Below are 14,370 nucleotides of genomic sequence, written 5' to 3'. Positions count from 1 at the left end.
TACGGGGAAGGTCCCCATAGGCTTTGCAAGTTTTTTTTGGTAGAAGAAAAATCGTTAGATCGATGGATTAAAATCCTTCGGCTCTAAAGAATTGCGGTAAATCCTTCAACTTCGATATTCGACATTGAAGGATTTACCTTCGGCAGTCGAATATCGAGGGTTAAGTTACCCTCGATATTCGACCATATTTTATATTTCAACCATTTTTTTAAGCATTGGGGGGTTCTGGAGGAACGTCATTTCGTTTCTACTATGTACTTTATTTACTGTATATGGCTGAAATGACAATAAAATCCACTTGACTTGACTTGATATATAAATCTGCCCCTATGTGTCGGTGTTTCTGTGATTTACGTATATAATATAAATAGTGTGTGGGTGTGACATGCTTTCTTTGAACATATAAGCTGTGTATAATGTGTAGTGCATTATGTAAAATGATACAGTGTGTGCAATTGATCTTGTGGATTTTGAACGTAAAACGTGTGCTCCATTCCCCGCCCCCGCGTGTTTCTTAATAAATGTATAAAAGCCTTTCTTTCTCAGTAGGCACATCTCTCACTGCAGATTGTGTATTGCCAGGGCAGGCTTTCATTGTTTACAGCCATAAAAGTTCCTCTGTATTTGATGTGTTTTATTATCCCCTGGATTTCTCATTTCCATTCTCGTAATGTGTTGCTTGATGTAATGGTCTTGGATAAGTGCAATTTGTAATAACCTAAGGTCTGGCGTACTTTATGGGAACATATTGTAGATTTTGGGGTAATCCAGGCTGTCACTGTATCCTGTGCATGCACAGGGTTAGAAGAACAGAATATTGTGCCCCGGTTTGTTTTAAATTTTGGTGTGCAGAATAGAGCTAAAAATAGACTGCTCTAGCAAATCAGCATTGCAGCTTCCAGCCATCAAAATATTGACATTAAAGCCTTTACTAAGAAGGCAGAATAACCTCAACGTTTATATGTAATAGCAGCCATTTTGCTAGCATATGGTATGGTATTCTAATCCCGAGTGTTTGCAGAAAAAAACCCCGCAAAATATATTGAATAGGCTAGTCCTTGCTTCCTTGTACAGTAGGCTAATATGCAGAGAAATGCACATTCACCTTTTGGACACTTGCTGCCAGTGCTGCTAGGGGATACAGGTCAGGTGCAGAGTTAAGATGGCCACCCGTGTGAAGATCCGCTCATTTGGCGAGGTCACAAAACAATCAGATTTGTTACCACCTTAAGGTGGGTAATATTGGGCTTATTTGATCAGATCAAAATTACAACTATGCTGGCCATTGAATCAAGGACCACATCAATGATCAGATGCAGTTCTCAATCCAAGGGCAACATGAAACTATGTCAGATCTGTATCAGCCAGATATCAGATAGGCCCATCAGAGTGTCCCATACACTTGCAAATAAGCTGCCTACTTACTTTCAAGGGGCCAAATTAGCAGTTTAAATCTGCCTAAATGTTCACTAGTTGTCGGGATCTGGGTTCAGGTTGAGAGAAAGCTGGCTTCTGCTACATTGTTTCAAGAGTCACAATCAGCAGAGCAGGAACTAGAAAGGGACAGACAAAGTATACTTTCTGTAGCAATACATTTTACAAATAAATATAATAATTTAATATTTTAAATTAATGTATACTGGAAATACCATATCACACTAAAGCACACATCAGTGTATTATTTTCATTCACATTTGTTAAAGAACTAATAGTGGCCATAGACTCAAAGATCCGCTCGTTTAGCGACATCCCCAAACGAGCGGATCTTTCCCCGATATGCCACTAACGGCATGGCTATATCTCGGGTAATTTGAACATTCGGCCATATGGCTGAACGATCGAATTACGATGCGCCAAGGGGCTCCGAGGGGTTGGTCGGTTAAAAATCAATCCTTCCCGATCGATATCGTGGCTAGATATCGTTCTGGAAGACCCGTCGGAAGCCCTCATACACGGGCAGATAAGCTGTCAAATCGGTCCAAACGACCGATATCGGCAGCTTTATCTGCCCGTGTATGGCCACTTTAAGGGTTTGCTTTGGTGACTTGATTCATGGAGTTCAAGTCTATGGCTCAGAGATGTTGTCACTAGACTTAAACATAGAACCCACTGGAGTCTCTTTGCTTCATGCTCCTTTTAGGAATTCAACTTTATTTTTTTTTTTCCTATGGACATTGGAAATGGATTTTAGGTCACATGAGATTTCAGCAGGAGCTTCTGTATCCTGCATTGTGGGTTCATTTATACTGCTGTTTAAGATTACTAGAAGTCTCATGTTCCCTTGCAGTGTTCATAAAAAGGATAGCCATATGGACCTCACAATTTAAAAACAAAAAACAAAAACTGATGCCTTCGTATTGGAACTGATCACCAATGGTGAAATATCTGGTTAGTTGTTGACCCTTAAGCTGGCTACAGACGCAAAGATCCAATCGTACGAATCCATGTACAATCGGACTTTTCCATCTCCCGACCTGCCACTAACCATTCAGATCAAAGTCTTACCATTCCGACCAAATAAAGTAGTTAAAGGGATACTGTCATTGGAAACAAAATTTTTTTCAAAATGAATCCAGTTAATAGTGCTGCTCTAGCAGAATTCTGCACTGAAATCTATTTCTCAAAAGAGCAAACAGATTTTTTTTTATATTCAATTTTGAAATCTACATTTTTTATGCAATTTTGCTGAATACTGTATTGTAAGAGCCCTTGTGCTTCTCTCTCTCACGCTCTGGGTCATACTTGTTAAAGGGCATTAGACCTCTGCATCAATTTATTTGAATAGGATTGTTATGCGGGAACTTAATAAGTCATTAATGGGAAAAATATGCACAGTTACTTTAATTTTTTTTTTTTTTTTTGCTCAGATGTAATATACATTTTATGAACCCGCAGAAGTATTTAGTAATCCATCTGCCAATGTTCTTGATTGCGCCAGTGCACAGTGAATGTAATTAAATTTCTACTGAGTCATTATATTTGCATAAAAAATACTCCAACTATAAGCCTGTACAATTAAAATTCACAATGTAATAATTGTCTAATGACAAATATTACACAGCAAAATTCTAATATTTGTTTTATTTATTTAGTTTTAAGCCTTGCAGATTATTATTCTACCTCCGATAGAATTCTCCTCTGGCAAACTGCGACAAGTTATCCTTTTCTCTGTTCAAAAGTTTGCTTCTCTCTATCTGTCTGTTTCATGAAAGCTGTAACCATAAGTGTACCATATAAAAACAAGCTGTTCATTAAGCACATGGAGAGGGATGTCCACTCAATAATGTTTTATAAAGTAAACTAATACTATCTATATATCCCCTAAAACGTATCTGTGGTTGCCATTCATACTCTTTGATAGCCTCCAAGCATCAGCCAGGCAGTATAGTACCAGACTTCAGGCCAGAGTATGACGCATTTTGCTGTACTCTGTATACATTCAGTAGCGACAAATGAAAAACAAAAAATCAAATAAAGTAAAGGAGTCAAGTATTTCCGTAAGATACTAAAGTCCATAGTGTCTCCTTTACGTTGACTAGAGATACATTGTAGCCACTCCCAATCTGTAAGCCTGGCAGCTTTTCTCATGACTGTATTTATATAAGATAAAATGAATATTATCTACAATGTTGCACTTTCTAAAAGAACATCTGTTTTCTGTGTATAAAAAGGATAACTATCAGTATTTCATAAATTACAAATCTAGCTCTTTGGGCCTACATCAGATTGGAATCTGAAAATAATGTAAAAAAAGGAACTGTGACTGCTTTATTTTATATTATTTTAGTGGAACATCCTGACTATCTCTTTACAATAAATCCAAAGTCCAATTTTTACCTCCAAAGAATTGTTGTAGGAGAAGTGGGGCATTAAGACCCACGTTTAAGGAAGTTAATTTTGTTTCTCACCTGAAAAAGAAGAGTTTTCCGACCTAGTTTACCAAGATATTTATTTCCAAAATTTCCTACTGAAGTACAGTAAAGTAGTATAGTTAGAAACCGTATAGTTTGCCAAAATGGAATACTTATTTTTCATTTAGTTTAATGTGTTCATCCAGTGATAGTACTTCCATGTGACTTTTTATTTCAGGCCTGAGGGAGTACATGCCCACTATTTAGAAAACGACTGGTTTACCAGTAATGGCTTTTCCCTTTCATCCTGAAAGACCAAACATATTTATAACAGCAGTTCTAAGTGCATTTCCTAATTACAAAGGTTAAATGGTGTAATGTGATATAATGGATGGCTTGTTAAATAACATGCAACATTTTACTGCTTCTACTTTGCCCTTTAAATGATTTTAATTTTACTAAAAATATGAATGTTTATAAAAAAAAAAGCTTGTAAAGGAGTGCAGAATTAATGGTTAGAAAATGGTAGACCATAGACAATTTGGTAAACTGATTGCTGTAAAAGTACCAATCTTTATTTTGTGCCAAGTTTTAATCTTTAATGGGGATCTCTACCCCAGAACTCTCTTGCACAATGAAAGAAAATTTAATTTTAAGCAGCTATCCCACATACTTTAATTTAGTATATTCAGTGGTTGTATAGTTATTTGTAATGGATATCGAAAGCCGTGTCTGTTTATTTATATCCTTTGGAGTCCTGGTTCTGATTACAGAAACAATGTAGCAGACGCCAACTGAATAACAGACCTGGGGGAGACAAGACTGACTTCTACTGCAATGTTTTGAGAGTCCTAACCAGAGAACAGGACGAACAAATATTGCCTTCAGCTGCAATTACATTTTAAATAAATCTTAAAAATGTAAATTTAATGTATAATGGAAAGTTTCTTAGGATGGCATTTCCTTTTATTATTTAAAAGAAAAAAGGGTTGGGTGGACATACCCTCTGGTGAATTCCATGCAGATAAAGATCTTGCCTTTCGAGTCTCAAACATGGCATTCCACTTGTTTCTCAAAGAGAAATACAAGTTCTTACTATAAGTCACGAAAGAGTTCCATGACCTTATGAAAGCATGAGGCCGAAGGCAGAGTGCTTTAATAAAGGTCATGGAACTCCAAGGGACTTCTAACATCTTCTTATTTTACAACACCCGGCACTTTATTATAATACACAAGTTTAAAGCCATCACTAAGCACTGATTATAACTGATGACATCACTAAGCATCATTTATCAGGATATCATTTACAAGATATTCATGGCTCTTGTGTATTATAAGTATATAACACAAAATGGGGCAACGTTTTTTTATCTCTTCTGGTGGGGAGCTTACAATAGTTGCATAGGAAGATAAGCCTCTGGTGATGTCATTATTGGATTTGCTGATAGTAGGCTGATCAACTTTTGTTGTGATCGCATGGCTTTAATATTTTTATGAATGCTGCCAACAGGGCCCAGCCAGTAACATTTATGAGTGCGCTCACTCCCTTATGTAACTTCTTCCATGGAGTTCAAACCTGCTAAGTGTAAATCAGCCCTGAAGTTCAGAAGTGTCCCTTCCCTGACTGAACAAACATGATTGCTACTAACTTGGGCAGGTTGTCACCTATGGGTCTTTACTGCAAGTTGGAAAATAAAAGCAGACTGTTGATTGCTTGTCACTTAGCGACAGTTGTGGTTAAAGGTAAAGTGTACAAATAAAACACTTTGCTAAAAGCGAGCATAATAAATAGGAATTGTGTTAAAAATGTATTCACTGTTTTAATTAAAAAATATGTATTTTTTTAAAAAAATGTTTGCAATTATAAAGGGCTTATTGATTTTTTTCCCACTGACCTTTCTCCCCCTCTCCCTTTATAAACAGGATCTCCTTATCTCCCTCTGGACAAGCAAAACCTCTCTTTCCTAAGATGCAGCCTTTGAGCTGTTGTATCATAGCTCTTCCCAGTGGGCAGTTAATTTGTTTTATCAACTTAAGCTGGCCATAGACGCAAAGATCTGATCGTATGAATCGAGGATTTATATGATTTTTGGACCGTGCGTGGAGAGTCCCGACATTTTTCGTCCACCGGAGATCAGTCGTTTGGTCGATCAGACAGATTAAAAGATTTCTGTTGTAATATCTCTGCATGTATTGCCGATCGTACGATTTTCAGTGGGAGACTGTCACTAGCTTTGTTGGACATAACTTTCGTACGATTGCTGTCAGGGGCAGAACATCGGCTGATCTGTTCTTTTGTACTTTATTTGATCTGAATGGTTAGTGGCAGGTCGGGAGATGGGGAAGTCCGATCGTACGTTGATTCGTACGATCGGATCTTTGCGTCTGTGGCCAGATTTATTCTCTACTTGGCAGATCCACGAAGTGCAGTGAAACTGGTTTAATTTTCTTGTTCAGAGATAACAAAATAGAAATTAATTAAAACAGTAGGCAAATATGTTTTCCTTGATCTGACTTGGACATACTGTACTTTGTATACTAAAGCTATGACCCTATTCACTTTTTGGCACTGACTAATAAATTACCGTCTGCTTTCTTGTGCAATATCCTGTAAACGATGTCTTTCCTTTTTAGAGTTTAGAAACAGCCAAGAGCCATTCGTGGCTGTTTCTAAACTGTGGCTACAAACATTCCATTATCTTATACCAGTGATCCCCAACCAGTAGCTCGTGAGCAACATGTTGCTCTCCAACCCCTTGGATGTTGCTCCCAGTGGCCTCAAAGCAGATGCTTATTTTTGAACTCCAGACTTGGAGGCAAGTTTTGGTTGCTTAAAAACCAGATGTACTACCAAACAGAACCTCCTGTAGGCTGCCAGTCCACATAGGGGCTACCAATAGCCAATCACAGCCCTTTTTTGGCACCACCCAGGAACATTTTCTGTGGTTGTGTTGCTCCCCGACTCTTTTTTAAATCTGAATGTTGCTCACGGGTGAAAAAGGTTGGGGACCCCTGTCTTATACCAATACAATTTGATAGCTGTAACACAGCTGCCAGAGAATTAAAATGTAACTCATACCTCCAAACATTTGAGGTACATTTTGCCAAGTTCTGGCACTTGTAGCACATTGAATATTTTTGACCATTTTGTGGGCACCTCCCCTAAATACCATGCCTATTTTAATAATGTACTCTGAACACATTCTGAGGGTTTTAGGATCAGTTTTCTGTGTTCTTACAGTTTGCTAATGATGGTGAATTGCCCTTTAAGCTGCAAGTCTTAGATACATTTGTACCTATTTAAGATAAACAGGTCTCTTGGGGGAACTAAGTGCTGGTGCTGGGTATTCTTGGCTTTCTTATTTAATTACATTTCAAAAGTTGTATCCTTTTTTTTTTCTGGCTGTCCATTGCTGGAGATCAAATAGAAACGCAGGACATTTTAGTAATAATCCAGGACTGTGGGTGAGCTGTCAAAATCATAAAAAAACAGGAGAGTTGGGAGGTGTGTGTGTGTGTGTGTGTGTGTGTGTGTGTGTGTGTGTGTGTGTGTGTGTAAAAAAAACTTTTTTATTTATTTATTTTTTTGCCAAGAGTCTGTTGAGCCGACACACTAAACAATTTTTTTTTTTACTATAACACAATTCCACAGATTGAGAGGATACCATGATAATTCCATTCCTCCCTAACCACCTTAGACTGCCAAGGTCATTCAGCCCCTCCCTCACCTTGCTCCATGTTAAAGTAATGGATTCATGGGATTTGTTGATCTATTGTTTTCTAAAGAATCTATACACCACCCACCATGGAAAGCAGTGGGAACGTGGCTGTGCTTGTGAATGGTCCGTAACCACCCATTCTGCAGTTGGATACATTCATTCTGTAGCCAAGCAGTTGGATACCATTGTGAATCAACCAGTGCACATCCTCCTTAAAGGAGAATTCAACCTGTTCAGAAAAAAATGTAGACCCCTCCTCCCCCCAGGCTAACTACCCCCCAGGAAATTCCCCCTCGGCGCAGATTCTTCCAGCGGAGTTGCACACACTCATCTTCCATGATCTCTGTAAACTGACTGAGAGATTGGCAATTTCCGTGTAATTTAGCGCATGCGCAGTTGCCGCAAACCGTCAAACTGCTCCAACTGCACATGCGCAGAAATACCGATCTCTCAGTCAGCTTACAGAGATCACGGAAGATGGATTTGTGCAACTCCGCTGGAAGAATCTGCGCTGAGGGGTAAGTATGGGGCATTTCCCCGGGGGGGGTAGTTAGCCTGGGGGGGAGGAGGGGTACGGGTTTTTTTCTCCACAGGTTGAATTCTCCTTTAAGGAGCAACTTAGGAGGGGAGGATGTTATGGCCAAATATACTCTAGATATAACTAGCAGTCTTCAACAGCTGCTTCAGCTCCTACTGAGCATTCTTCCCAACTTACAAAAGTCTGTTACAGAGCAGATGTTTTTGTTCCCATTTGCATAACCCTCAATCCCTCCTTCTTGTTCTCCTGTTTAAAATAATTGATTATTCAGATGCTCGGTTGATTGATTTTTTGGCTAATATATGAAAGCATAATTCTAAGCAAATTCTAAGCAATATGCATTCATTACTTCTATGATTTTCTAGTTGTTTGTATACGTAATTCTATTGAAAGCAGTGTTTGTGTGTCTGTTGTATTCTCTGGCCTGGGGCTCAGACTGTTGATACAATTTAAAATAAGAATTAACAGACCTGTCTTTACTGGGGAACTCAGAATTTTGCAACATTTTAAAAAGTAGCAACCAGGAGTTAAAGGGGTGGTTCACCTTTAAATTAACTTGTAGTATGTAGAGAGCAATAGTCTGATACAATTTGCAACTGGGTTTAATTTTTTTTATTTTGCAGTTATTTTAGCTTTTTATTCAGCACTTTTTCAGTTTGCAATTTCAGCAGACTGGTTGCTAGGGTCCAAATTACCCTAGTAACCATGCACTGATTTGAATAAAAGACGAATATGAATAGGCGAGGCATGAATAGAAAAAAGAGTAAGCATAGCAATAACTATAAATGTGTAGCCTTACATAGCATTTGTTTTTAGATGGGGTCACACATATAACATACTAAAAGTTAACTTAAAGGTGAACAACCCATTTAAGGTAAAAAGTAAAATTTTAGTATTTTCTAAAATGGACATTTTAAGCAACTTTACATTTGGTCTTCATTATTAATTTTCTATAGTTTTTTAATTGTTTGCCTTCTTCTGCCTCTTTCCAGCTTTGAAATAGGGGTCATTGACCCCATGTAAAAACAAATGCTCTGTAAGGCTACATATTTATTGCTGTTGCAAGTTTTTGTCTATTTCTGTTTGGGCCTCTCTTGTTGAAAGCAATGCATAGTCGGTAGGGTAAATTGGGCCCTAAGCAAATGCTGCTTTCAATAGCAATATTTTTTACAAATGACATTTAAAAGCACTGTGAATTTTTAATGCATGTATATTGGAAAGTTGCTTGGAATAATGTTTTCTTTTATTAGGTAAATTTTTATTTTGGGGTTGACTTGCCCTTAAAACATGCTGCCATTAAACTTCTGCCCTTGCTATATTTGTATTTCTTTTGCTATTTGCATCTTTGCTATATAATAACAATTAAAAGGCTATCTAGTATATATGCCGTGCAAATCTGAGGTCTCACCATAATAATTAGATTGCAAACTTTTTATGGGCAGGGCCCTCTTTACTTTTACTTGTATTTGTTATTAGTTGTTTTTGTGTTTCTTTTGTATATGTATACACCAATTTATTAGTGCCTTCTCCACATATCCATGTTAACTGTTGCAAACCACTTAAAGGAGAAGGAAAGGTTAATACTGAGTGTGATTGCTAATAAAGGCATCCTGAATTAGTACTCATCAATTCTGCACAGCGTCAATCCCTGCTGTCAGTCTGTAGTAAAAGCACTTCCTTCACAAAGTCGGTCTGGGGGTTGGTTGACGTAGGCAAAATATCATATTGTGCCCACTCCGTTGCCTCGGGCAGCATAGAGACTCCGTACAATACTTTTTATCACTCTGCGCATGTTACAAATCCGAAGCTCTCCACCCTTCTTTCGTGACGTGCCCTAGACATATTTACATGCAAGTCATTCCTGGCACCAGTTAGCCCACCCCCCATCCAATAGGAATGAAAGCGTCCCGTTGGTATGAGGATGCTACATTCCTCTGGGTAATTTAATCTTGATAGAATCCAGATCACTGTGAAGACAGGTTTGTGTAATGTATGCGATGACACCCGTCTGGGGAGGGAATTTTTCACACATGCGCATTAGTGTGTAATGAAAGAAGCGAACTGTGAATACTTTACAAAGATGGCCGCTGCCTTCTCCAAAAGGTGCTGGAAGTTGCAGACTTATATAACTAGTTAAACTAACAGATGCATTAATAATCATGCGATCTGCACTGCATACAGGAGACTATTCAGAGGTAAAGTGGTGGCAAGGTAGCTTTCCTTCTCCTTTAATAGATGATCTGTATCTGTAGTCTGCTTTCTTAAATCTGCTTCTCCGTTGGTGACACTAAAGGTGGCCATAGACGTTACAATTACAATCTTTCCTGGAAAAGATCTTTCCAAGAAAGATTGCTCATTCAATACACACGGGTAGAGGTGAATTGTCAGATATACAGGTAGAAACAATAGAATTCTCCCTGTATCTGATGATTCAGCACTAACAATGGTCGATGTTTGGGTGCCTTCAAATGCAACTGCCGTTATCAGTCGGCTTTTCTCCCACCATACACGTACCCCATATCATACGAAAATAAATTTGTACGATATTATCGGTGCGTCTATGACCACCTTTAGGAATTGATTTGTCGCACTTCCCAACTACTTTTCCACCCTAGATAGTCCTGTGATGTGATCTACAGTAGAATGTTGCATACTGCCGACTCCAGAGTGCTCTTGTTCTTCTTTCCTATGCTGTGCAGGCATTCGTATGAGGTCAGGAAGGTTGGGAAGACTGCTCAATGCCAGTTTGTACCCTGAAGCAGTGGGGAAAATGTGCCAGATTTAATGCATTTTCCATATAATAAATATTCTCGGCAGGCAAGTGCATACTTTTTGGCCACTTTTCTCTTTGCATTACCTATATAATTTCCAAGTGCATATTGTACATTGTTGCCAACAGAAAATTTGTTGAGCTTGTTTAAAAATAAGGTTGAATTATTCTGCATCAGTAATAACTGCAACATCAGTTTAAAAAAAAAATATTTATATATATATCATGATCACCCCTCTGCTATACATGTGATACAAACACTGGTTCTGGGGCTGTAGTAGCATTTATAACTGAAAAATGCCTAGGTTTTTATGGAGATGTCCATAAAAAATATTTCTGAGGGATTGCAACCCTGCAACTGAAAGACTGTACTATGTGCAGGTACTGGTCACAATGTTGTGGTGGTATGTATCACATACATGAGCATTGATGTGTTTAGTGGCTAGTCCTTATTCTGTGGCGCCAGGTTCTCAGGCTCATTTTGCAAAAGCTATCTAAACCAAGAACGTGCGTGTGTCGTGTTTCATTTCACCTTGAAGTGCACATGAACCTTGATTTAAGTCCAATAGAAAAACAACTAAAGAAAATCCTGCATAGAGACAAATAGAAGTCATTGGAGAATGGTTCTTGTGTTCCTGAGAGCACATGATTTTACTGACCCATGAATCTGATGATGTGGCAGTATTTGTACAGTTTGAAGAGATGGAATAAAGTGTTTTCCATGGAAAATATACAAAGGGTGCATTGTATTTTTCTTTCTGTTCTAGAAAAGATACATTGATCATTGACCTTGTATCCTATTTTAAAAGTAGTGTCTATTCTTCTGCACACAGCAGACATAAAAAATATTTCTATTTTTTTTTTTTATGCTTAAGGAGCACCCATGATCTCTCTGTGCTAATCCATCTAACACCAGTACCAGAGCCACTGCCAATGCACTTAGACACAGTTTATTGCTATTGGCTCTTCTTCTAGTGTTCGCTTTTTGGAAGATTCAAAGATTCCCTTGCCCAGAGCTTTACACAGCCCACAGCATTTGAACATAACTAAACCGTTATGACTATTGCAGTTGGGGCCTATGTATAAAGTCTAAACCAGGGGATTCATGTCAATAGATTTGTTGGTGCTTATGTATAATGTCTCAAACAAAGGATTAATATCCACAGATTCAGGGGCATGCCAGAGAAAGTTTTGTGCCTTTTGTAAACTATAGCCCTTTATAATGTGGTAATTTTGAAATGAAACAGAAACCCAAAGTACTCCCATCATATTTCATATTCAGGGCTGTGGAGTTGGCACATAAATCCTTCGACTCCGACTCCTCAGTTTATGGTACCTCGGACTACAACTCCTCTGTTTTTAAAGGAACAGTGGTACCAAAAACTGAAAGTGTATGAGAGTAATTTAAAATATTATGTACTATTGCTCAAAGTAATAAAAATATAATGTACTGTTGCTCTGCACTGGTAAAACTGGCATGTTTGCTACAGAAAGTCTACTATAGTCTATATAAACAAGCTGCTGTGTAGCCATAGGGGCAGCCATTTAAGCTGCTGGAAAAAGGGAGAAAAGGCACAAGTTGCTACTGGTTTTAATTTTTCATCATTTGTGGTTTTTGGGTTATTTTGCTTTTTATTCAGCAGCTCTCCAGTTTGCAAATTCTGTAATCTGGTTGCTAGGGTCCAAATAACCCTATAAGCCATGCTTTTCAAGAGATTGAAATATGAATAGGAGATGGCCTAAATAGAAAGATAGAAAAGTTGCCATGCGTAGCATTGCAATTTTTTTTTTTTTGACGAAAAATTTTTGTCGCCACCCCCCCCTAATTACCATGTTAATTTTACAAAATTTTACAGGTTATAAAACTTTGAACATATTTCTGTGGTTTTTTTTTCCAGTTATTACAGTTTTGCTAATGAAGGTGAGTCCCAAGGGGTCTGTTATCTTATATTGTTAAGATTTCTTATTTGCTTATCTAGATACATTTGAATTGTTACAAATGTATCTTATCTTCTGTTGTGGCTGTTCTGGGCTCTCTGCCAAAAGCCAATTATGTTAGAAACTTTGTTTCTTTTTCTGGCTGTTCAGTGCAGAGAAAATTGCTTCTGCCATATCCTTCTTCATAGAAGTTCTTAAATCTGATTTGATTATTTTCAGTGCTTGTACTTAAAGTTATTAGGAGTCTGAGTCAGTACATTTTTGGCCACTCCAACTCTGACGCCAGATACCCCAAATTGCTTACGAATCCGACTCCACAGCTCTGTTCATATTGCATACCTTTTAGGTAAGGTCCCAACCCATCAGCAGTTTGATGAGTCTGCTACAAGTTAGAAAAGAGTACAGATTCAGTCCAGTGCTCTGTTTTTCTAACAGCTCTAAATTGCATCAGTGAAGTAAATAAGCCCTGATATATGCTGCAGGGTTTTGGCACCATAACCATTTCCAAATGGCAGACAACTAATACACATTAGAAGTGAACAGGGTGTGTTTTAAGAGCATTTTGTCCCTCTCTCGCAGAGCTGCTAATTGACTAGGTGACAAACCCTTTGGAATTACCCTTCATGCCAATTCCCTTACACTTTAAAAGAACCAAGGCAATTACTTCCCACTGTGCCTATTTATAGAAAATGGCTTTAAGAACTTTTATTTATTGGCATGTTTTTGTTCTACAACAGCTAAGCTTGTCACTGGATAAACAGGATATCTATCCATGTTTTAGACACTGTCTGGCATCCGTAAAACACCTTGTGCTTTCTGACTGCTATTCTTTGCCAAGCTAATGGAGAGTCTAACTGATATTATATGTATATTAGACATACCGTGGTGCACATATTGTTGTGGTTTTTTTTTTCTTCTGGACAAATAGAAAACTGTGTAATTAAAGGAATTCTTTCATGATTTTTATGTGGTAGCTTGTATTTCTAAATTACACTGTTTACAATGCAAATAATTAACTTTTCTATATAAAATTGAATTCCTGAACCAACAAGTGTATTTTTTTTTTTTTTGTGTATAGGCCGCCATCTAAGGTCATTTGCCTGACTTACGGTAAGCTGGCCATAGATGCAAAGATCTGATCGTACAAATCATCGTACGATCGGACTCCCCCATCTCCCGACCCACCACTAACCATTCAGATCAAAGTCTTACCAGTCAGATCAAATAAAGTAGTTAAAGAATAGATCAGCCAATGTTTTGCCCCTGACAGCAATCGTACGATAGACAAAACAAGTGACAGTCTACCACCGAAAATATGATCGGCAAAACATGCAGAGATATTATAGGCAGCCGACAGAAATTTTCTAACCTGTCCGATCGACCAAACGACTGATCTCCGCCGGACGAAAAATGTCGGGACTCTTCACCCACATTCTGAAAATCGTACGAATCCTCAATTCCTACGATCGGATCTTTGCGTCTATGGCCAGCTTATGGCTTTTATAGGCTTTTTTTGTTTTTTTGTGAAATTAATTCTTTCGTTGTTTTTTGTAC

General features: G+C 38.0%; 1 protein-coding gene across 2 annotated transcripts in view; it reads left to right on the top strand.

Moving 5' to 3' along the window:
* zdhhc9.L (zinc finger DHHC-type containing 9 L homeolog) overlaps positions 1-14,370 on the top strand; it is a 40,566-nt gene that overhangs the window by 1,212 nt on the left and 24,984 nt on the right. The gene's annotated exons all lie outside the window — the stretch shown is intronic.

The sequence above is a fragment of the Xenopus laevis genome, chromosome 8L, assembly GCF_017654675.1.
Source record: "Xenopus laevis strain J_2021 chromosome 8L, Xenopus_laevis_v10.1, whole genome shotgun sequence".
Taxonomy (NCBI): domain Eukaryota; kingdom Metazoa; phylum Chordata; class Amphibia; order Anura; family Pipidae; genus Xenopus; species Xenopus laevis.
Note: the sequence above shows the minus strand (reverse complement) of the source record. Positions and strands in the feature narration are given on the sequence as shown.